Genomic DNA, 25,646 nt, shown 5'->3' on the forward strand with positions numbered 1-25,646 from the left:
AGCTGTGTGCCCAATTGGAGGCTGACCTGATATCTGCTATCCGTCACCCCACTGGGATCCTCCCTATTATGCAAGTGCGATCAGGGCTCCATTTTTTGGCAACAGGTTCTTTCCAAGTGACAGCGGGCTTGGCAGCAGCAATGTCACTGCCAATGTTCTCAATAGTGCTGACCAGAGTGTTGTCTGCCCTGGTTAAACACATGTGCAGCTACTTCGTTTTCCCCTAGGTGGAGGATTTGGCCACAGTGAAGGCTGACTTCTATGCAATGGGGCATATCCCCAGCATCATTGTTGCGATTGATGGGACACATATTGCATTTGTCCCCCTACCGGCAAAATCAACAGGTCTTCAGAAATCGAAAATGTTATCACTCGATGAATGTGCAGATGATGTGTTTTGCATACCAGTACATCTCCGATGTCAATGCTAAGTATCCAGGCTAGGTGCATGATGCTTTTATCCTGAGGAATAGCAGCATCCCAAATGTGATGGGCCAACTCCAGAAGCACAGAGTGAGGCTAATAGGTGAGCCCTGGTTTCCACCCAGTGGATTTTGGTGTATGGGTATGGTGTGGGCCATAAGGGTTAGTGTGTTGCTAACAGTTACTCCTCGATATTTGCTGGTGACTCAGGTTATCCAAACCTATCATGGCTACTGACCCCTGTGAGGAATCGAAGGACAAGGGCTGAGGAACATTACAAAAAGGCACATGGGCGAACAAGAAGGATAATAGAACGTACCTCAAGGCCAGGTTTCGATGCCTCCATCTAACAGGTGCTACTCACACAGGAAGGTCTGCCAGATAATCGTGGCATGCTGCATGTTGCACTACCTTGCCTTGAGGCGTCATGTGCCTTTTCTGCAGGAGGAGGAGGCTGGAGATGGCCCATGTGGCAGCAGTGGACCCTGTGGACTGTGAAGATGAGGAGACAGAGGATGAGGATGAGAACAACAGAAGTGCAGTCATTCGTCAATACTTCCAATGACACACAGGTGAGACAGTGTCATTTAACATTTCATTGACAGTTTGATGTGTGACATTGTCACTGGCAGGCTGTGAATTCCTACTTCTATGGCCACTCACTGTACCCATTGGCATCTCTTTTTGCAGATGTCGATGCCCCACTATTGCTCCTGGTGTGTTCACTGCAGCCAACTACAGGCCTTTCCTATATTAACATTACTGTACAGTTGAATTGCAATGTTTAAAGCTTGTTAAACAAATACACACTTAAATCATTTGACAGACTCCCTACTTGTATTTTTTCAAAGTGTGTTTATTGCAGCGCTCTGACAAAAAGGGGGTTGTGCCATGGGTTGGGGTGATGATGGAGGAAAGTCCAGGTTAGAGTCCAGTCTATTTGTAGCACAGGTGCATTGTCCAAGGGGGCATAGGAAGGGAACAATGCCACTTTAAGGTGGACAGGGTGACAGAGTGGGACACAAGGGTGACAATCAGGAGAGTCTTATTTCCAGGCAGGGGTCTTGGCAATAGTCTCTGGCTTCTTCCTGGATCGCAGGGAATGTTTGCATGGTGGTTCTCCTTCTGCAGGGGGATGGGTGCTGGTGGCCTGTTGGTCCTGTGGTGGGGCCTCCTGTCCACTAGCGGCAGAGGAGGTGGAGGGCTGTTCAGTAGTCTGGCTAGTGGCAGGGGCCTGCTGGTGTGCCACTGCCTCACTCATACTGTTGGCCATGTCTGCCATGGAGACCAGGGTGGTGTTATTGACTTCAAGTCCTCCCTGATCCTCAGGTACTGTCCCTCCAGCAGCCGCATGTTCTCCTGCATCTTGTCCAGGATCTGGCCCAGCATATCCTGGGAATGTTGGTATGCTCCCAGGAGCCCACTGAGTGCCTCCTGGAGAGTCGGTATCCTGGGCCTGTCCTCTCCCTGGCGCACAGCAGTCCTCCCAACTTCCCTGTTGTCCTGTGCCTCTGTCCCCTGAACCATGTGCCCACTGACCCCAGGTCACTGATTGTCCTTGGTTTGTGGGGTGACTTGGGATCCCTGTAGTGGTGGACACATTGCTGATTGACGTGTCCTGGGGACAGAGGTATGGGCCTACTGGGTGGGTGCAGTAGTGGTGTTTCCTGAGTTGGGAGGCTCTGTGGTGGTGTGAGACTGTGCCTGGGTAACCGACTGTCTGGAGTCCCTGATGGGCCAGGTTGGTCATCCAGATCCAAGCGACCAGAGCTGCTGTCATCACTGTGGGCCTCTTCTTTGGGGGGACTGGATGTTGCTGGCACGTCTTCTCCGGTGACATTGGCTGGGATACCTGTGGGTATGTAAATGCAGTGTTATTGTTTCTGTGTGTGACATATTGTGCATGGGTGGGTTGCCCTCTATGATTGTTATTGCCCTGGCAGCTTTGCCTTGTGTGAGTTGTTATTTGGTGGCCTAGCTGACTGTCTCTAGTGTGCATGCTGTAACGATAGGTGTCCATGCAGCGCTGTGAGTGGTGTCCATGCATTGGTATGGCATGCTGGGCTCGGCATTGGGATGAGTGGGTTGTGATGGTGGGGTGTGTGGCAAGTGGTGGAGTGATGGGAGTGAGGGTAAGGGTGGGGGTATGTGATGGCATGCAGGTAGGGGGGTAAAAGTAGCAAAGAGTTGACTTATCAGAGTCCAGTCCTCATCCTACTCCTGCCAGGCCCTCGGGATACATGATTGTCAAGATGTTGCTCCTCCCATGTTGTTAGTTGTGGGGGAAGAGGTGGGGGTCCACCGCAAGTCGTCTGTACTGCTAGCTGGTGTCTTGCTTCAATGGAACGCACCTTCCCCCGTAGGTTGTTCCACCTCTTCCTGATGCCATGCCTTGTCCTGGGGTGCTGTCCCACGGCGTTCACCCTGTCAGCAATTCTCCTCCATAGCTCCATCTTCCTAGCAATGGATATCTGCTGAACCTGTGATCCAAATAGCTGTGGCTCTACCCGGATGATTTCATCCACCATGACCCTTAGCTCCTCCCCAGAGAATCTGAGGTGTCATTGTGGTGCCATGGGTGTAGTGTGAGTGGTGTGGTTGAGGGTGTGTATGGTGATGTGTTGGGGTGTGTGATATAAGGTGCGTGGGTGGTGTATAGGTGATGGTGGTATGTGGCTCTGGTTGTGTGGGTGCTCTTGTTGTCTCTCTCTGCTGGCAATTATTGGTAGTTGTAAAAGGTTTTGGGTAATGTGGGTGTGTGTATTATAGTGGCGTGGGTGTGGTGTGTGTATGGGTGTCTGGTGTTTGTTATTTAAATTGACCAATGTAATGTTGTTTTGTACGTGGGTGTGCATTTTGAGCGCAGCAGTATGTACGGCCAATGGTTTACCACCATTGAATATCCATTGTGGTGATTCGTGGGTCATGATGTTGTGGGTGTTGTTCTGTTGGCTTAACGGTGTGGTTTTTGATACTGCCAAATTATCACTAACCTTTGGTCTGGTGGATTTGTGTGTGTGGCTGTATAGTGACGGATGGGTGTGTGTGTGTCATAATATGGTTAGCGGATATCCGCCGTGGCATGAGTATGTTGGTGGCAGTCAGCATGGCAGTAAGTGGGATTTACCGCCAATGACATAATGAGGGCCTTTATTCATTCAAATAAAGTCTCCCCATTTTAACCTATGGAGCCTGTTCAGTCCAATGAATGAGGGAAAACAATGTCTAGTTTTCCTCACCAGGGCTTATAAAACATATTTTATGAGGTCCCTGCTTATAGTTACACTGCACCCAGCAAAAAAGAAGGTAGTTTAAGACTTTGGAAATACTTTTAATTCCTAAGTTGAATTTGCATGTAACTTTAATTTAAAAGCAGCCAGTAAAGTAGGTCTGCAGGGAACCTCAGCAGTGAACCTATAAGCACCACCTATGACGGGGTCCCTAAACCTACATGCCTTACCATAGACTAGGGACATAAGGGTAGGGTCACAAAGCTAATTCAAATAATGATCCTAATTTGCTTACTCATTTCACACAGAGCACAGGCCTTGGGACTGGTTAGCAGTACCCAGGGCACCATCAGAGTGAGGAAAACACTAGCAAAAAGTTAAAAATGGGGCCAAAAACCTAGGGGACTTCTGCAATCAGCCCAGTTTTCTCACACCACCGTGGCCACAAGGCTGCACAAACAGGCTGGCAGAGCCTGTGTTGCCGCTGAACACATTATGAGGTTGCACACCGCGAATGTGACCGTGGCGGTACAACCACCTTATTTCAGTAGGCAGAAACAAGGAGTATAAAGGGAAACACTCACCTCCAGGAAGCCTTACATGACCAGTGCCACAATGGAGCCTATCACACACATCCTGCTACTGCAGGTGACCATCAAAGGTGCACAAAATCCACACCGCCTTGGGCACAAACACACTGCTACCTATGTCATTAAGCTGAACAATAGATCGTCGCACCGTCAGCAACATCATATGGGGGTCATGCAACAGGCACCAAATATACTTGTCATTGTGTCCTGTATTGGAATCAAACACAAAGGACACATTCACAGTCACAATGTGCCCCCTTTGGGCAGGTCACTCCCACTGCACTGCAACACTACACAAAAACACACATCTGCTCATCTCAGAAACAGAGACAGTGAAGTGTACACAACATTGTCTCACACAACACCAACAACACACCATCAAATCTACAAATACACTCACACACTCACATTCATCACATGCCATGGACTGCTGTCACATTCAACACACATATGTGGGGATGTAGCACGGAACACAAATACCACTCGCAGTACCAGCTCTGCAATGGACACACACATCACTCATATTGAAACACAATGGAAGGACAAAGGGATGCATAATAGACAGAAATACAAATATCCCAAGCACACTATGCAAACAATACCGCTTCAATAGTGATGGGGGCATCAGGACCACTCAGGGAAGTAGGGTGCATTGGGACACATATCACTTTGCACACACCCCTTAAACAACTTTTGCACAGGAACTGGCCCTACACATATCTCATGGACAAATAATACGAGACCCAAATAACATGCCTATCTGCTAAAAGTGGAAGTTCAAGTCAACAAAGCACATACAACTTCAACTGCATGGGACAAACCTCTACATGAAGTAGCTGCAGTCTAAATGGACACATACACAGTCAAATGAAAACAAAGGTAGCACAAATGAACACACTCCCTATCCGCACAAACAAAACTCAAGCTGCTACACATTAGATAAATCTATAATCTATATCAGGAGGACAAGTCTAAAACCATGCTTGCTCACATTGGGCAACACAAGATTAAATACTTACCATACAAAACAGTACACAATGCCATTGCATTTACACCCACATATCCATACAGTCAACATATACCCTTGTTTTGGGGTACACCAGCACTGCCCACAAAGTCAGATACTGCAAATAACAGCAAATGGATCAGCAAACAGGCTGAAACACACATAACTGTGGACAGATAGTGCATGTTACTCAGGAACAACATAAAGGTAGAAAAGGAATTGCAGGACAAATGTATACCCCAAAATCAACTGTTTGGATTTATTACATTTAAAGTTTTTAAACTCGAAGTCCATTGGCTAGTCTACTTGGTTCCTCGCAGGAGCATCACTGTGCCATCACTTGACTCCTAACTGCCAGGAAATCTGCACAGGAAGGGGCAGCAAGTGGGCAGGCAGGCACCTCAGGTGGATGTCTGTGGGTCTGTTTGGGTGGTGTCTGCAGGTATGCTGGGTGTGATGTGTGTGTCACTCACTGTTATGGTGGTGCCTGTGGGTATGTTTGATGTCATGTGTGGTCCGATGGGGGTGTCAAGTAAAGTGGTTTCTGATGTTAAGTCTGTGTGTGTCTGTCGCTTGCTTGCATACCAGTGTGTTTTGTGGTGCTTATGTTTGCTGCTCTTGTGTGTTGAGGCGGGTGTGTGCGGATCGGTCTATGTGCTTGCGGTAGGTAGGGGAATGGGGGATTTGGATTGGGAAGAGGGAGGTGGAGGGGGATTAGAGGGGGGGGTGACTGGATGCTATCAGTGTGGAGGCCAGAGTCTGAAAAGATATTTGTAGGCCAGACACTGCACCATGAATGCCTTCCAGGAATGCATTAGCCTGCTGCAGTTGGGTTCCCAATCCATGGATGGCATTCACAATGGCTGTCTGACTCACAGAGACACTTCTCAGGAGGTCGATAGCCTCCTTACTGAGGGCAACAGTGGTAACAGGGGCTGGGGCAGAGGTGCCTGTGGCAAAGGAGACACCCACCCTCTTGGGTGAGCAGGCATGGCCAACTGGGTGGGGAGCAACAGGAAGGGTGGTGATAGAATGGGGGTGGCAGACAAAGATGGTACAAGGGTATGCCCCGATAGGTCTGCCACCACTAGGGATTGTCCACTGGAGGAAGATTCCAATAATGAAAATGATTTTCTGGTCTCCCCCCTGGCACTACCCTCACCTTCTGGGCCACTGGGTCCCTCTGTGTCCGTGCTGTCTTGACCCAAGGTTCCATGGCCAACTTCATCCCCACTCGGCTGTGCCCTGTCTCCTTTGCTTCCCTGAGCTGATGCTGTAAAAACAAAGATAAATAGGGTTACCACATGTCCATGATCACACTTGAACAACATCTCTGATTAGCAAATGTTAACATGATGTCAAGTAGTCCCCACTAACAAACTCCACCTAAGTGGCCCATACATGTGTCATATCATGTGCTTGCATGCCATCTGAACTTCCACCAGATGCCCACATGAAAATCAGTATCTCTTGACAACTACAATTGTACGGCTGAAGTTGTGCAATCACAGTAACCATTGAACTAGTAGGAGATCTAATCACCCTCAAAGCTTTGCCCACGGAGCAGACCTCAGTTACCTGTTGTCATAACATAGTAGGCCAGTGTTAAGTCCATTCCCACAGATCCCGCAAAAGGTCATGCACACATCCGTCACATACATATTGATCCAGCAATAACAAATGATACTACACAATCCTGCCATGTTGCTGACAAAAAGTACAATAGCATGGAGAAGCAGGCCTGGATATACTCATGTCACACTGGAAGCAATTCTACAATGTACACTTTATCAAGTGACATTTGTCCCAGTGGAGTCTTGGAGTTATTGCTAATGTTTCTCAGACAGGCCACATATGTCATATGGAAATGGAAATTGAGGACATCATGTGCAGAATGTCAGGGAGATATGTACACAAAATCCACACCACAATGAATCAGAAAGCCCAGGTTAATCACCACCACTGTCTGGTACCCCTTACAATGATATACTCTGAGTATATCACTAGACACTATCAGTCCCTTGTATGTTACACAGTCCTAGGCATTTGGAAGTACTTGTTCAAGGCCTTCAACATGTTGCCCAATTGGAAGCTACATCATTGTCTCCACTGTGGTCATGCAGACTCAAATGTCTGTCTGCGGATGAATGCTTGTACTCAAACACATGTGATTTCAACATAACTGCAAGTCACTCCATGATGCATGTCGACAGTACAGTTACAAACCTTACCCATTTCACATGTGCAGTGCACTTTGCTACATGCTGTCCCATCAATACACATTGTGGCTCAAAACTCTAGGCCTACCTGTCATGTCCCTCATTGCTACTGCAGCTGTACATACCAAATAACATGCCATAACGCATATAGGAATGGGTCAGCCAATAAACAATGGTGACACCCTCCTGTATGTGGCACAACATGAAATGCACCCCCATTGTAAAGGGTTTATTCCACACACAGGCCACCATGCACATATATGTGAGGGAATATAGACATCATCCCATCAACACAAGTAGGCTATGAATGAAACAGCTGCTTACAAATGTCTTGCTAATGAGAAAGGGACACATGCCTACCTTTAAGCACAAGGAATGTTGGCAAAAGTGATGGCACACAAATCATGTCAATGGACATTTCCCATTTATCAAGGAAACATATTGATCTGTAGCTGCACTCAAAGTACAATGTATGCTCTGTCACATGTATGATGGCCATCTTAACATTACAGACCAGGCATCAGACCCCATCATACGCTGAAGACAGCTAGCCTCTAGGTGGCAGATGCTAATATACTCATTTACCCAGACACATGGCTGATGACAGTGATCCATCACTTCCTTACCTTTGGCCTTTACCATTGAGGAGTAGTGGTCTGTTCCATAGAATTTACACCCACTACAACAATGAACAGTACTTGATTGATCACTGGACACATCCACTTGTCATCCCTAGAGAGCAAGTTGTTTGTGGCTTGCACATAGTTGTGTCCCAGGGCCAATGGGTAAGGCACATCAGTATTCAACACAAATGCCATGTCTACACAATCACTCATCTACTGTGCTACACATGGCTCATCCCTAATCATCAGGGGGAGCTGTCAGAACCTAACACAATCACTTGGCAATGTGACAGGCAGGTCTGTGCCCTGTACTCACACCCTTGTGGCTGCTGTGCTGTCCTCAAATGCCCACCAAGGTCTGGTTAGGCCACCTCCAGAATGCGGGCCATTAGGGGGATCATGGTCTGATGGACAACCCGCCCAGGTTGGGAGGACAGCCCCAGCTGGACCACTGCGAATTTCCAGGCCAAGTGTCTCAAGTCCTACCACCTTTTCCTGCAGTGGATGCTCCCCTCACTTTGGACCCCCCGGGTCCGCACCTTCTTGGTGCTGGCTCTCCATAGTTCCTTCTTTTACAAAAAGAAATCAAGAGATTATAATCACAAGTTTCATTACAAATTTTTGAGTCACAAGCATGTCAGTAACAACAACCTAGGACTTTTCTATTTGTCAACAGTACCCAAATGTAGAACACACAAGCCAATATGTACAGTGAGATGACTACAGGCATATACATTTCCATCTGCAGACTAACCCACTACTCTGCTCATGGCCTACAATGACTAAACAAGTTTACTAACATCAGGTAGCTGATGCTCTAGCACCTGTACTGCGATGTATGCTACTATGAAATAGTAAACACATATGTGGCTACCGAAGGATAAACTACTTAGGCATGAATAGACAAACACATTCACACTCTGTGAGGAGAATGACTCAAAGCATGTAGTCTCTACAGACAACTGCCAGAGTACAAACTTCAACATTACAAATGAGTAACAATGAAGTGGCTGGTATGATAGGTACAGAAAGTACCTTCCTTGTGTATGTGTGGACATGTGGCCTAACAAATGCAGACTCTTGCCACTTCAGACACTACAGAGGGTGTGGTTCTGTGTTATGTACCTGTACCAAAGAACACTCATTTGGAAATATGTGTCCATCCTACAGAGATGGCATCCAACACACTGTCTGCACTATGGGACAGTCAGTTATGCAAACGCCTGTACAAGACAAATATGACCTTTGTGAAGGTGAAACCAGAGCTGTGGGAGTAAGGAACGTGTCATGAGTCAAAGACAAGCATTGACAACGATGCTAAATGCGCATATGGACTAGATTAATGATTTACCTCTGAATCTATTCCTAATCTATTCAAAGGAATGAGGCATTCAGGGCAGGTCGTGCCACCAGAGCCTCATACTGGCCACATGACAGGATCTGCTGGGGTACAGGGAGTGAATACAGAGCCACAGTTGCATAGCCCAAGTGACTCCACCACAGTCGTGACAAGCTCCCATACTGGAAGATACGTTTAACAGGCCCTGGTCTCTGTGACTGAACTTAACATATTGCACTGGCCACCAATCCCTGCATATTGTCCATCCCATTGATGTCACACAGATTGCAACAACATGAGTAGTCTAACTGGCACATGTGGGCTTATCCTAACATGTGAAGAGGGAAAGGATGGTGAAGTACAGAGCAAATTGTGCACATAAAGTGCTCTGGTGAGCCAAAATGTACAGGGGTAGGACCCTATCAACTAGCCTCTCCAGCTCCTCTGAAAAGAAGGCAGGGGCCCTATCACCTGTTGGATGTGGTATAATTGCTCCCAGGAGTGGCACACAGCAGCTCTGGTCTTATAAGTGTTGCTGGCAGTAGTTTCAGGAGTCAAGTGAGTGAATCTGCAGAATATGTTTGTGAGGGATGTTTGACCTCAAAAACATGCTTATCTTGTCTTGTAATGTAGGTCCTGTTACTCAAACATCATTGTAGTATGTTTCAGGGCACAGATGGCATTTAACAGTGGGGTACAGTCCGCCACCGCTGACGGTCATTTTGGTGGCAGGGATATCCAGTCACATTTTGAGGGGCAATTGTGTTGTACATCTTTGAGTTTGGCCCATATACATGCTGTGGATGTGGAAAACCATGGTGGTCACATGTGACCCTTGTGTTATTTGCAGCTGTGATGTGTACTGGTTGCCATGTATATCCATTCAGAAAAGCCTTGTCAGATGATATCCTTGACATGCATCATGTATGTTGCTGTGGGCACACTGACTAATGTTACAATCATGTCTTGTCATACAAAGGTCCACTGCCAGACATTCAGACCATGGAACAATGCCATAATAATATATTATGAGCTGTATAGACAAACAATGGTGGACGTATGTTGTCAATTGGTGCCAGATCTGATACCAGCTATAAGTTATCCAGCCAGCATACCACCCATTGTACAAGTCATGTCAGTATTGTACATCCTAGCCACAGGGTCCTTCCAATGTAGAGTGGCCCTTTCTGCTGAAATGTCTAAACCTATGTTTAGTATGGTGTTAAAGGATGTCCTCTCAACAATGTGAAACACCTGGAGAGCTGTGCCAGGTTTCTCCAGAGTGAGGACTTTTATGGCTTTGCACGCATCCAACATTTAGTGGGGACCACAGAAGGCACACATGTTGGCTTGGTCCCACCGCAGCCCAATGAACAAGTATACCACAACAGAAATAACTTCCATTTCATCAATGAGCAAGTGTCTGTTTGACAGATCTCAGCAGTTCACATGTCTGGTCTGTTCCCGTTATCCGGGTTTAGTTCATGGTTTCTTCATAATGCAAAACAGCTCCATACCCCAGTTATCACAAATGTACCCAGACAGGGCCTGGCTGGTTGGTAAATTTACTCTGACCTGTTTGTGTGAATGCAATGTCTGGTACTACAATCATGAAGTGAGTGCCTCATTCTTGCACATATGCCCCATTACTTAACAGGAAATCTGCATATCTGAATCTTCCTTGGTTGTTGAAGCCAGTAAGGAATCCAACTATGTCAGGGAAAGTACACTTTAATGAGAACATGGCAGGTCATGGAGCAGGCTTTTGGGCTAATGAAGGCCAGATTCAGGTGTCTTGACCAGACTGGCGAAGCCTTCTACTCACCCTGGGAAAGTGTGTCAGATCACTGTGGCATGCTCCACAATATTGCTTTGCGGAGGAATATCCGGTACATCCCAGAGGAGGTGAAGCCTGCAGTGCCACTTGATGACAATCCCAAAATGTCAAGTGAGGATGAGCGTGCTAAAGAGGAGGAAGCTGACTTGTGGGGAGATCTCATCAACAGCTACTTTTCATGAGTGCAAGTATGTCATATGATGCAATGACTGTGACTGTACAATGAACTGCAGTTTTGAGAGTGTGTGTAGTTTAGTGTTTTAGCAACAACAAGGGAGCTGTTACAATATTCAGCAAATTGCTACTTGAAGAGTTAGCCTTTGACATATCCCCACCTTGATGATGTTGCTTTGTTTGTGTCAGTTTCATTGCATTGTAATTACATTCCCAGTAGCTTGTTATGTGATTTGTGTAATAGGAATGTTTACAAGCCTGTACTCCTTGTTCACCTTGGCATCCTCATGTGGGCATTTCAGTGTTGTGACAGTGGCAGGTATCTGATGCTGTTCTGACATACAGAGTGTGCATTGATAGTTCCAGGTAATAGAGTGTGTGGAGTGTATGAGACCTGTGTTAAGGCAGCGTGCATAGTGATTGGGTGGAAGGTCAGAAGAGCACATTGGACTTGTTTTGTATGCTGTGTTGGGCCAATTGCATCATGTATGTCATCATGGTTGCATGAGATATGTAGTAATCGATTGTGAGCAACTCATTCACCCTTCACATTGGCTAAACGCTATTTTTGGATGACCTGTATATAGCTGTAGATATGTTTCATCACTGCAGGTCACAGTGCCTGTGCCACAACACCGACATATGTGTGTGTCATATCACCAGATGCATGGTCATTGGATTATGATGGTCCTGTTCTCAGGGACTATTGCACTGACATCTGTCTGTATCTTCAGTTATGTGATATTGGATTACTTGGTATGGTATGAGATAAGGCTCAAACTGCTGATATCCACTTTAATGCTGGCCTATTCTACAGGACAATGTCTGACATATCCCACCCTTCCAGGGTAATTTGACTCAGTATGAGTCACACATTCTTATGTCACAAAGGTCCAGACATATGGGCAGCCTATGTGCTGTATACTTGAATAAACTGTCTGGTGTGACCAGAAACTTTTACTGTTGTGTTTGTATGTAATAGTGGTAATCCTGAGCAGTACCACGTGTACCTGTAACATATCCCTCCTTGCACAATTACATTATGTCTTCCTCCTATGGTTCACATGGTCTTACATCTCTATATAGCAAAATGTTGAAATTAAGCAAGCAGACAATGAGTTTGTGATGGGTGAATTTATTACAGTGCTGATGCAGTAAATAAAATGTTGATGTTTGTGAAGCATGCCAATTCCATCTAAGCCAAGCACCTGCTAGAATGTTCAGATTATTAGCCCTGGGGAGGATGGCCTGAGAATGCCATCTTGCTAGCAATGTAGGTAAAACAATTGTTAGGCAAGATATGTCTTTAGTCGTTTTGAGGCCTAGTTGATTGTTATGCAGGCAGACCCAGGACTTTCTTGTATATGTGACTGGAGTCATCATGTGCTTAGTGAAGTGTGAATTTGTCTGCTGCCAATACCATTCTGGTGATGCACCTTAAGGCCTTTGGGATCATTGTTTTACACAATGGGTAAGCTGTGCTTCCTGTCCTCAATAGTTTTATCTTGAGTTAGCTGATCAAGATAGAGCTACGTGGTTGGACACATCTCAGAGTTGAGCATGATCTGTATCTTGGTCACTCCCAGGTGAGGAAACGTCAATTGAGAGTTAGCAGGTAAGGATATTTGGTCAAGGACCACTCTTCTGGTGTTTGAAGTTACTGAAACAGTGTCTCCTGGGAGTTGCAGTCATGTCACTCTCCAAACTACACACACTTGACAAATGGTATCCTCCCAGATGAAATAAACTTCATTTGAGAGTTAAGAAACAAGTGTATTTGACCTTGCAAACACTGGGCTTGTGTTTGGAGTTGGAGAGACAGAGCCTCCTGGCATTAGCAGTTGTGTCACTCCCTCTACTTCATATATTCGATAAATGTCATCTCCACAGGTGAGTACACCTCATTTATGAGTTTAGAAAGAAGGGTATTTTGAGAACTGAATATTGAACTGTTGTTTTGAGTTAGTGAAATAGTGCCTCCTGTTCTTAGCAGTCATGTAACTCGCTGTACTACTCACACTGTACAAATATCATCCTCCCACGTGAGTGCAGTTCAATAGGGAGTTAAGACACGGGGGTCTTTGGAGAAGAGAACACTGGGATGGTGTTTGGAGTTACAAAAACAGGGCCTCCTGGGAGTTGCAGTTAGGGCACTCACACTACTCCCCCATACTTGACAAATGGTATCCCGCCAGGTGAGTAAACTACATTTGGGAATGAATTGCCAAGCAGTGGTCTTTGGACAAGAGTAGTGTGGGCTGGTGTTTGGAGTTACAGTAACAGGGCCTCCTGGGGTTGCCGTCAGGTCACTCTTGCTACTCTCCAATACTTGACAAATGGTATCCTCACACAGGTGATTAAAATTCATTGGGGATAGAGGTGCCAAACAGGGGTCTTTGGACAAGAGAATGCTGTGCTGGTGTTTGGAGTTAAGGAAACAGGATCTGCTGGGAGTTGGAGTCATGTCAGTCCCTGTACTACATACACTATACCAATATTATACACCCAGGTGAGTATACTTAATTTGTGAGTTGACACACAGGGGAAGATGGACAAGTGACCACTCTTCTGGGATTTGAAGTTCCTGAAACAGTGTCTCCTGGGAGTTGCAGTCATGTCACTCTCCATACTACACACACTTGAAAAATGCTATCCTCCCAGATGAGTAAATTTCATTTGAGTGTTAAGACACAGGGGTACTTGGGCATGAGAACACTGGTTTTGTGTTTGGAGTTGGAGCGACAGAGCCTCCTGACATTAGCAGTCATGTCACTCCCTGTACTTCATACATCTTATACATGTCATCGCCACAGGTGAGTACACTTCATTTGTAAGTTTAGAAAGAAGGGTGATTGGAGAACTGAACATTGGACTGATGTTTTGAGTTAGTGAAACAGTGTCTCCTGGCCGTAGCAGTCATTTAACTTACTTTATTACTCACACTATACAAATATCCTCCTCCTAGGTTAAAATGTGGGAGTCTTTGGAGGATAGAAAACTGGGATGGTGTTTGGAGTTACAGAAAAGGGCCTCCTGGGACTTGCAGTCAGGTCAATCACACTACTCCTCAATACTTGACAAATGGTATCCCCCCCAGGTGAGTAAACTTCATTTGGGAATGGATACCCAAACAGAGGTCTTTGGACAAGAGTACTCTGGGCTGTTGTTTGAAGTTACAGAAACAGGGCCTCTGGGAGTAGCTGTCAGATCACTTTCACTACTCCCCAATACTTGACAAATGGTATCCCCCCCAGGTGAGTAAAATTCATTTGGGAGTGAGGTACCAAACAGGGGTCTTTGGATCAGAGAACAGTGTGTTAGTGTGTGGAGTTAGGAACACATGATCTGCTGGGAGTTGGAGTCATGTCAGTCCCTGCACCACACACACTATACAAATATTGTCCCCCCCAGGTGAGTATACTTCATTTATGAGTTGTCAAACAGGGGTAGATGGGCTGGTGTTTGGAGTTACAGGACTGCTGGGAGTTGGAGTAATGTCAGTCCCTGCACTATATACACTATACACATATTACCCCCTGTGGGGATCACACTTCATGTGTGAGTTACTAGACAGAAGTCTTTGGAGGATAGGACACTAGACTGGTGGTTGGAGTGACAGTAAGAGAGCATCCAGGGAGTTGCAGTCATGTAACTCCCTGTACTACACATACTTCACAAATGGTCTCTTCCCAGGTGAGTACACTTCTGATGAGAGTTAAGACACAGGGGTCCTTGGACAAGAGTACACTGTGCTGTTGTTTGGAGTTACAGATACAGGGCCTGCTGGGAAATGCAGTCATGTCACTCTCTTTCGTACACACACACACTATGCAAATATTATCCCCCAAGGTGAGTACACTTCATGTGCGAGTTACCTAACAGAAGTCTTTGGAGAAGAGGACACTGGACTGGTGGTTGGAGTGACCGCAACAGAGCCTCCTGTGAGTTAAAGTGATGTATCTCCCTTTACTAAACTCACTATGCAAACGTTGTCCTCCCAGGAGGGTACATATCAGTTGAGAGTTATCAAACAATGGTATTTGCACAAGAGAACACTGGGCTAGTGGTTGGTTTTACAGACACAGGGCCTTCCTGGTCTTAGCAGTCATGCTACTACCTCAACTTTCCACATTTGACAAATGGTATCCTCCCAGCTGAGTAAACCTTAATTGTGGGTTACCAGACAGTGGTCTTTAGACAAGTGACCACTGTACTGTTCTTTGAAGTTGCTGAAACTGTGCCTCCTGTGAGCTGCAATTGGGTCACTCTGTGTAGTATACACACCTGATCAATGTTCTTTCCCCAGGTGAGTACACTTCAATTGAGAGTTCACTGACAGATGTATTGTAGCATGTATTGTAGCAGGTGGGCACTGTGCTAGTGTTTGTAATTACAGGACTAGTGCCTGCTGGGAGTTGTAGTTATGTCAGTGCCTAAACTACACACACATGACAAATGGTATCTCCCCAGGTGTGTACCCTTAAAATGATATGTACCAAACAGGGGAATTTGGAGAAGTAATGTATTCCTGTCAAGCACTCAGGATGCAGGAGGGCCAAGACCTTCTCCTCCCAAGGAAAGAGATGTAATGGGGCACTGGGACGGCCACCACCAGTCTTCTTCGCAGCTGGTACCTGGAGACCAGGCAACGGACCTTGCCCATGAGGTCATTCCACCTCTTCATAATGATCTCCCTTGTGTGCGGGGTGGTGCCTACAGCATTGACTCTGTTGACAATCCTCTCCCACATTTCCATTTTCCTGCTGAGAGGAGTGTGCTGGACTTGTGCTCCAAACAATTGTGACTATAGCCTAATGTCCTCCCTTGTGCGCAGCATGGTGCCTACAGCATTAACTCAGTTGGTAATCCTTTCCCACATTTCCATTTTCCTGCTGAGATGAGTGTGCTGGACTTGTGCTCCAAACAATTGTGGCTCTACTCTTATGATTTCATCCACCATGACTCCTAACTCATCTTCTGAGGAATGGGAATTTTTTAAACGTGCCATGGTGAGAAAAAAAAATGGGTGACAGTGACTTACTAAAAAGGAGAAGTGCAAAAGGGTGTGACTGGACAATAGTGTGTGCAGGGTGTATAATGGGATGGTGAAAAAAAGTGGTGCCTATTGTCTGTACTGTATGTAAAATAATTCACTATGGCTTTTGTAAGTTGCAGTGTAAATGCAAAGGACTGTCATCTGTGAAGGGGTGTGCTTTATAGTGTGCTTTGCAGGTTTGTCCGTTGTGGCAGTGTGTGTCAGCTGTGTTGTTTTCAAATTCATCCAATGTGCAGTTGTGTATTACTTTGGTGACCACGGACCACAATGGTTCGGACCGTCTATTTCCAGGCCTCCACGCCGCTGCTGGTCTGCCTTTTTTGGTTGGCACTCGGCGGTCGTCGGTTCTGCCTTTATAACTCGCAATAAGGTAGTCTAAGAAACCTCCAACATGGCAGTCTTTTCCAGACTGCCAACATGGCGTCTGGCTGTCTGGCCACCAAACTCCTAATGAGGCCCATAATTTTTTCAGTTATTTCACTGAAATAATTCCTTTGCTTTGATTTAGTTTTTGTGGCTGATAACATGTTACACTTCTCGCCATATTGACAATGCCCTGTATATTTTGTTCAGTGACAATTATAAATTTGTGTTGAAGACCTTCCAAAGTAAGTTCTAACATTGCCCCTGTAATTCTGAGGTTTTCAGTTTATTCAGTATCAGAGATCTCTTTATCTAACTGAATGTGATGATTTGTCTTTTTTTTATTTTAAACCAGGAGATAGTATCAATCTTCCCTCTCAAAAATACTTTAAAAACATCCCACACCTTGCTAATCAATGCAAATTAAACTAAAAAAAAAGATCATTTTTCAATCTATTGTCCATCTCGAGCAACATTTTTTAATCAATCAATCAATCAATCAGGGATTTTTAAAGCACGGCTACTCAACTGTGAGGGTCTCAAGGTGCTGGGTGAGGGAGCTGGGGGGGTAATTTACTCTCAAGGGAGACTGCAAAATGATCAGGTAAGTATGTAGGTAAGTGTAGCACTTCTATTGACCCAGCCTACTACCTACCTTTAAAAAAAAAACTAACCTTGATTGGTGACCAAACATCTTATAAAAGGTAGAGGTGGTATCAGCTCTCAATTGTCAAATATATCCTAGACCCATGTCTTTCATTGTGGATAGAAAATAAAAGCAAGTTTGGGAGAGAGAGAGAGAGAGAGAGAGAGAGAGAGAGAGAGAGAGTGTGTGTGTGATGAAAATATGCCTAGACTATTCTCTATCATACTAAAAAGTCACCCCCTATAATAATGGGGGTGGTATAATCCCAAAAATTAGAGGCCAAAATCTTAAATGGTTAGAGTTCATCTGTGTTAGGACTATAAGAATCAGTGTTTATTTGTACATGTTGACAGGCATTTACTAACTTTAGCTATTACTCAATGCCTTACACCATATATTTTATACTCTAACACATCCGGCACAGAGTTTGTGTTAAACAGAATTGCTACCCCTTTAGTGGAGCATGACTAATCTGTACAAATAATCTGTTGGACCCATCTCTGTTTATTTATAAGTACTTTCCATTCATTGCTAAATAAAGGAGTCTCCTGTGGAATTATTACTTGGGAGCCATTCTACAGTAGGTATTCTAGGACTAAACACTGATGCTTCTTCACTCTTAAACTGTTCACATTCAAGGTCAAGAACAAGAATGTGTTACCTCCGGTTTTATTCTTTGAACTCCTATGAACTAATACTCAGGTAATGCTCCCCACCTGTGGCAACATTCCTCCCTCAGCAGAACCCACCTATCTTCTTCCCTGGGCACAATTTTGATGCATTTTTCAAGTTGCTTCCCTAAGATCCATAAATGTATCTTATATTGTCCACTCCCTTTACCAGAGTCAGGGTTGATACACCTGATAAACTTGTCAATTTCAGCTGGTTCATTGAGGTTATTCATTTTATTATTCAACCTGATTCTAAACAGTGCATGGAATGTTAATCGAACTTTTACCACCAGATTTCTTAATTCATCCATACTTTTCCATAGCTGCCACTGCCTGTCTTCTATACAACAGCATATGCTGGACATGTTAAAAGTGTGATCTTGTACTTGTAAAAAAATATTTTCGAGGCAGTGGCTATCATTTGATCTTTTGCTGCATAAGATAGGACATTTACTGAAATATTCATTGTTTTTTTTAACGGTTAGGATTAATTTAAAAGTGTCTTGATGGACCCACTGAATCAATCTCTGACATAAGATCAATGCAGTTATTGGCAAGAGGTATTGCCTCTTTGAATCCATTGACCTAAAAAACTTTTAAATCACCCCCTTTAGCTCCTTCTGTTATATTTAAAAGCTTTATGTTGTTTCATCTTGCATTATTTTACAATCTTTACATTACACTTGGTATAACTTTATCCCTTGTCTTTAAGCACATTCCTCTGCATTACTATCTACAAGAGTACCTTCTTTAAAGCTTTTGTGGGTAGCTAGGTTGTCAGTTTCATCTCTAGCATTACACTTTCTTCATGTGTATCTTTCTAATATCTCAGAAGATGGGAATCTGCTCTTTATTTTAAGTTTCAAATTCATCAACATTTTCTTAACGCTGTCATCAGGGGCCGCAACACTTTCTTCATTATTGCTTTGTAAGCCAATGTCCTCTATCCACCTAAACAGCCTCAGGGTTTGTGTAGTGAGAATTAATATTGTGCTATAAATCACCCTTTATGGTATGAACCTTAAACTGGTTTGTTGTCTCCACTGGAGAGTAATAATTTTCTGCACCATCTCCCGCTAAAACATCCTGTTAGATTTGTTGTTCCTATGCAAACTTGTTTTGGTTTAGGGTGCACTTTCTAGTGCCTGCTACCATCTCTCTGCTACCAGTATGGTATCTAGGCTTCTATTACCTGAGCTTTCTTTTAAAAACATATCAGCAAGGGTGTATATTTTGTTTTTATAACAGATCTGCTCACTCACCCACCCACCCACATTTTTTTTGCTTTTTATATATGAAGACCTGATTTTTGTGTTTGCAGGGTGGAAGGGGTATTCTTGTCAGGTACCTCAATTTTCCTTTTTTATTAGGCACTTGCTTATTGGTAAATCAACTTCTCTGTTTATATTACTGTTTCTGTCTATTTTGTGTTCTACAGTTCTGGCCGATATTAAGGAGCATCTTTCTCCTCTTGGCTGCTGTTTTATGGTATTTTGAGTTCACCTAGGGTAAGACAAAACAGGTGTCATATTTTTAGTAGTATTTGCTACTCCACTTTCTGCTTCCACTGTAGAATCTCTTTTTCCAACATGAGGGGCGCAACAGTTCTCTTAATCTAGGCCTTCATCATGTTGATCCCGAACTTCTCCATTGTGTTACACCTGCCTTGCAGTTGAAACATACTTGGCATCAATTTCTCTGCTAGCATCCAGGCTGGCTCTACCACAGCATTCATGCAGAAGAGTAGCAACACCTATTTCCCAGTCCATTTTGCGTCTCCTGTGCAGCATACAACTAACTCTGGGATACAGACTTGAAGGGTATAAATTTGCCCAGCACCTTACATTTAAAAAAATGTGAAATAGTAATTTTGTAATTGGGTGTCAGGGAATGGGTGTTCTAAATTTTAGACATGCGCCATGTGTCCTTGGGTGTCGAGCTCCTTACCGGCTTCTTTAGCTGGCCGGCATGGAGCATCTTGACATACATCCAGTATGATTTATGAGCATTTTACTTGCAAAGCTACAGATCTGTGCCCCTATAAATAGCTAATTAAAGTTTTGGTGGGATCCATTTCGCCATCCCAGGTGCTATCCCAGTTTAATGTGGTGGAGTAGGAGGTTCACTATTCCACTAGATTGAGGGGGTGATTACAAGTTCGACAGTCTGACCACCCAATCTCCAAAACAGATGTGGTGAGGCGGCCATCAGGTCAGCAACCTCACCACCATCATATTATGATGTTTCCACCGGGCTGACCAGTGGAAACATCGTATTTTGCCGTTTCCGCCAGTCAGCCAGGTGAAAGCAATGCAGCAGCATTGGCCTCGGCTCCCTCGGGGAACTGAGGCCAATGCCATCACACACAACACCCTCAAAATAAGCACTGTCTGCCATAGCAGTCAGTGCATATTTCAAGGGTGCTGACAAGGAGGTCGGTGCACTGCCCATGGCATGGTCATGTGCAGTGCAGGGGCCCCACATTGGTCCCCAACTCTGCCTTTCTGCCAGCCTTTTCATGGCGGGGACTCAGCCAAGAACAGGCTGTCGGAAAGGAAATGATCAACATGGTAGTGCCAAACTCAGTGCTGCCATGGCTGAGCACAACTTTCACCACCGCCAACCCATCAGGATCCCTCATCCTGGTGGTGGCAGCGATCTCCTGGCGGTCCAACCACCAGGATCGTATTCTGGGACCTAGGACTGCCAGACTTGTAATGAGGCTCTATGTCTAAAGTTCTCTGCAAGGTATTTCTAGTAAATCTTGATTAGTAAATTATAGTTTTTTAATCTATTACTGTAGTATGCTTTAAGCTGGTGTTAGTTACAAGTGGGTTGAGTTTCTCCACAATGATTTCTTGGTAAAACCTGCAGCAAATAGTGCAGTGTATTTCACAATAGAAAAGTCATTGTGGAATCTTACTAGGATGTGTGATAGTTTTAAACCGTGGTCTTAGCACATTTTTTATTTTTTCATAATGTACCACTTGTCACACTTACCAAACTCTGCTGTACACATTTCTACAATGTCTCCATTATGAGTTTTTTAATTCCATAATGGCCAGTGAGAAAACCTCAGTACCCTGTGACCTCGAACTTCGGAGATTCTGCAAGACAATCTTGCAGGGAACAAGTGTCAGTGGGGTAGCCAGAAAGAAGAAAAACATTTAGGATGGTCTCCTCTTTCTTCTTTTCAAAATAAAATAAATGCTAACACAGTGCCCCACTGACAAAATAATACCACAAAGGAATGGATCATCTGTTGTACAACATTTCAGAGTGCCATGAGAAAAATATTTCTCACAATCTACACTTAGGAGATCACTGCAATACACAATACAAATTTAAAACATGCACATCTGAAAATCTGTCAAGGTATAACTATGCATGAGAAAGGTAAACAAGCACTGGCATACCAATGTGTCTCGCTTTAATGTGCTGTACCCTGCAGTCACATGGGCACATCTCTGCACCTCACAGTTCCCAACATGCACTCACATAGGCTCCACCCTCACCATACAATCACATGGTCTCAACACTGACATGCGTTCCTTTGAGCTCAACACTCTCCCTGCCCTCAAATGGGCACACAACCCCTCCTGCACTAACATGGGAATGCAGCTAACCCTCTCCTTAAACTGGCACATCTTGTACTCAGAAATCACATGTGCACACCTCTCACTGTGCACACACATGGTCTCAACAATCACCTTATTCTCACATTGGACACCTCTCCACCTCCACTCATGTGGGCACATCTCTCCAAAGCATTCAGTGACCCAAATGAACCAAATTGGCTATGTAGTCTAATTGGTCATGGTGTGACTAACATTTAGCGTACACTTGCAGCATTGTAAAAGTGTACGGGTCTAGAGGCATCACAGGCTGCCACTGAACTTCAGTTTCTCTGAAAATGATTGAAGCACATAAGCAAAAGTAAAATATAGATTAAGGTTTACTAAAGCTTCTGTTTTAAGAAGTTTTCTGCAACATCCTCAAGGAGAAGGGACAACCATTGGAGATGCATGCTATGATGTGCTATTGTGCAACCTTGACACATCAAGGGAAGTAATCACACAGAACCTGGAGACCCAAGAATGAATTAAATGGGTGGACAAACAGAACCACAGGAGTGGTTATAATATACTTCACAGCTTTTAGTCTCGCGGAGGAGTAGCATCCCTTATGGGTTTCACCCACTGTCTGCAACAAGAGGAGCTAACAGGTGAAGAGCATTCCGTACATACTGGAGAGGAGCCACAGTGCACGTAGATGGGCTAAAGGCTGGGATCTCCCTCATATTCAAGAAGATCATTGGACTTCCATATACTTGGTAAATCTTTATCGTTTATATTCGACTCAATTTAAATTGCCAGCTAAATCTCTCCTTTGCCATCAACTGTACAGTGAGTTGATCATTGTGTCCTCGGTCACTCAGTTTGTTACAGGTAGAAATAATGATTACAAGACAGACACACATATAGTCTCTCCCAAATAATATTATAGCTAGCAATCACAACCTATTTTTCATCATCATAAGTAATAGTCAACATTATTTATTTAGTCAGTATCTGTACGTGAACCTGAAACCTTACACCACTGGTTGCTGGTATCTCAGATCAAATATGCTGCAAAAATGATGCTGTTTGGATGAGGTAACTTCATGTTGTCATGTCGACATTCCAAAAAGTCAAACTTGTAATTTCATATTATAAAAATCTGTATTAGATAAGAACTATTCCTACCCAGCAAACCCCGAAAAGCCTTGTTTTTCAATGGAAACAAATGCTTAAATTGTCTTGTGATTATATGTTTACTTGCACAGATTTGGGCTATATGTGTTCCATGGCATCAAAGATAAGTGCCATTTTGGCAACTTGGTAATGTACCTAACCATGCATAATGACATAAACATCATATAGTAAATTAAACACTTAGAAATTCATTGAAAAACACTAAAGTTTAAAGGGAAGTTATGGCTAGGAATTGTAAAATCATCTTACTTTAGCTTTAAGAAATTCTTAGAAATTCACTGAACCCACAACACCAGTGGTTGTCGAACCCATGCCTTTGTTTGTGTGTGGTGCAGTGTTGGGTGCAGGTGCCCACCCCCATGTTAAAAGTGTTGTAATATTGGAGGTAATTAGCAGTGCAGCAAGGGCGCTAGGTATATACATATATATTCACTGAAAAAAACATTATACTATCATAGGTGCAAAGCTCATTGCCAGCTTAACATAACAAAAGATAAAAATCCACTGAAATTCACCAGTTATAATTATCTCAAGTAACTATAACTAGTGTCCTAAAGTAACTATAACTAACACCCCCACCATGGCAAGTCTGGTCACAATAATGTAATTCCACATGTAGCAGTGACATTATCAGTAATGCCACAGAATATGCCATGAGTGATGTAATATCTGGAGTGATTAGCAGTGCATGGTGAGAGTGCCTCCAACACCTTGGGGGCAGCCAGCCCCATGCTGCTTACTGCCTGAATATTGAGCATATTGATGTATAATGCAGTTCTATCGTCTTTCTCCAAAAATCACCAATATTTTTAGTCAAGTGTATATTTCAATAATTCACCCAACACAATGTTTGTTAATAATGATTACTATAAAATGTTTAATAAGGGTTTAATAAAAAACTCAACATGTCTGTATTTCTTTTATCATAGTTTTTATGATTGCATTTTGTGGGCTAAAAATATTGAAAGAAAGATTCGCAGACATTTTTGTTTTAAACTAAAACCAACATGTTTCTGAGTATTTCTTTTAACATTTGCAGCTCACATAATGGAATCATAAAAACAACCATAAGAAGGCTTTGCAGTCCTTGGAGTTCCAGCTAGGAGTGCTGTTCAAAAATGGGTTCAACTTAGGGCCTGATTTAGATCTCAACAGATTCGCTACTCCGTTGCAACAGTGACAGATATCTCATCCGCCGACATCTAATTACTATACAGAATAATGGTATTTAGATTTCGGCAGACAGGTTATCCGTCACCATTGTGATGGAGTAACCACTCCTCTGAGATCTAAATAAGGCCCTACATGTTTTTTTAACGTTGCTGGGGGGTTGCTTCACTTTCTACGGCCCCACACATCATTAACAAAATGCTTAATGGTGCCCCTGCCTCTTCTAGGAGCACCACAAGCATAATAATTCTGTATATTAAAATGCCCTAGGGCATTATGGGGTGCTCCTACTGAGGAGCAGTAAATAATAAATAATAAACATCAATTTGTTATTTTTCATGAGGGAAGAAAGGTGCTCAGCCACCCTCCTGAAGCCTTTTGAGGTCCTGCGGACTCTATAACCCATATTTTTACTGTTAAGGGGAGGTGGGCATGGGGCACCCCTCCCAGAGCCACTACATGCCCTGGGGACCCCATGCCCCTCAGTCGTATTTTTTTATTAAGGCAAAAGGGGCATGCGGATAGGGGTCCCCTGGGTGTTTTCAGGCTTAGGGAGGGAGGGCTGTGTACGCCTTCCCCTTTAAATAAGAAATTGTCCTGGGGAATTGAGTTCTTGAGGCCTCATTGAGACTTGGGGAGGAGGGCTGTGTGCACCATTCCCCTGTTTTTTCAAATTATGCCCCGGGAGATGGGGTCCACAGGGTTAAAACTGGCTTAGAGGGGTGGGACTCACCAACACCCCCTCCTCAAATATCTTTGAAGACTCCCATATAAAATGCAGGCAGTCATTTTCTTTTTTTAAATTAAAAAATCCACAATATAGCGGGAATCAAGCGGATCCCGACTTTTATTGAACAAAAAAATATATATTTTCCCTTTGGGAACCTCTCACAAGGCCTAGGAAGCAGGATATCCTATCCGGCCACCTTATATCCTTTTTTTAAAACTAAATACAGGACAGGGGACTAAGGGCCTCATTACGACTGCTGTGGTCCGACTATCGGATGTCTATTTTGATGGTCAAGAGGCTGCCCCAAAGCCGGCAGCCTCTTGACCGCCACACTATGAGTTCCCCGCCGGGCCAGCCGGCACCAACAGTGTGCTGACATTGGCTTTGGCTCTCAGAGAGAGCCGAGGCCAATGCCCCCACACTGTCAGTGCTGGCAGCCCACTAAGAATGCACACAGTCTGCAATTGCCCCTGTGGCCCCATTCCTGCCTTTCTGCCAGCCTTTTCATGGCAGTGGCGCTGCCATGTAAAAGCTGATGGAAAGGCAAGTCATGATCAGTACAGGCCATGCTGACATCAGCACCACCGTGCTTGACCACGCCTTGTACCACCGTCAACCTGTTGGGATCCATGACCCTGGCAGTGGTGGTGGTATCCTAGTGGTCCGACTGCCAAGATTGCGGCAGTCGGATTGCCACTGCGAGTACGGCAATCCTATAGCAACCATACTCTTAATGAGGCCCTGAGTCTCCAAGTCCTGTATTTGCTGCCTTCATCAATTTTCTTCATGTTACAGACAGCCAATCAGAGCGCTCG

Source organism: Pleurodeles waltl, chromosome 1_1, assembly GCF_031143425.1.
Source record: "Pleurodeles waltl isolate 20211129_DDA chromosome 1_1, aPleWal1.hap1.20221129, whole genome shotgun sequence".
Taxonomy (NCBI): Eukaryota; Metazoa; Chordata; class Amphibia; order Caudata; family Salamandridae; genus Pleurodeles; species Pleurodeles waltl.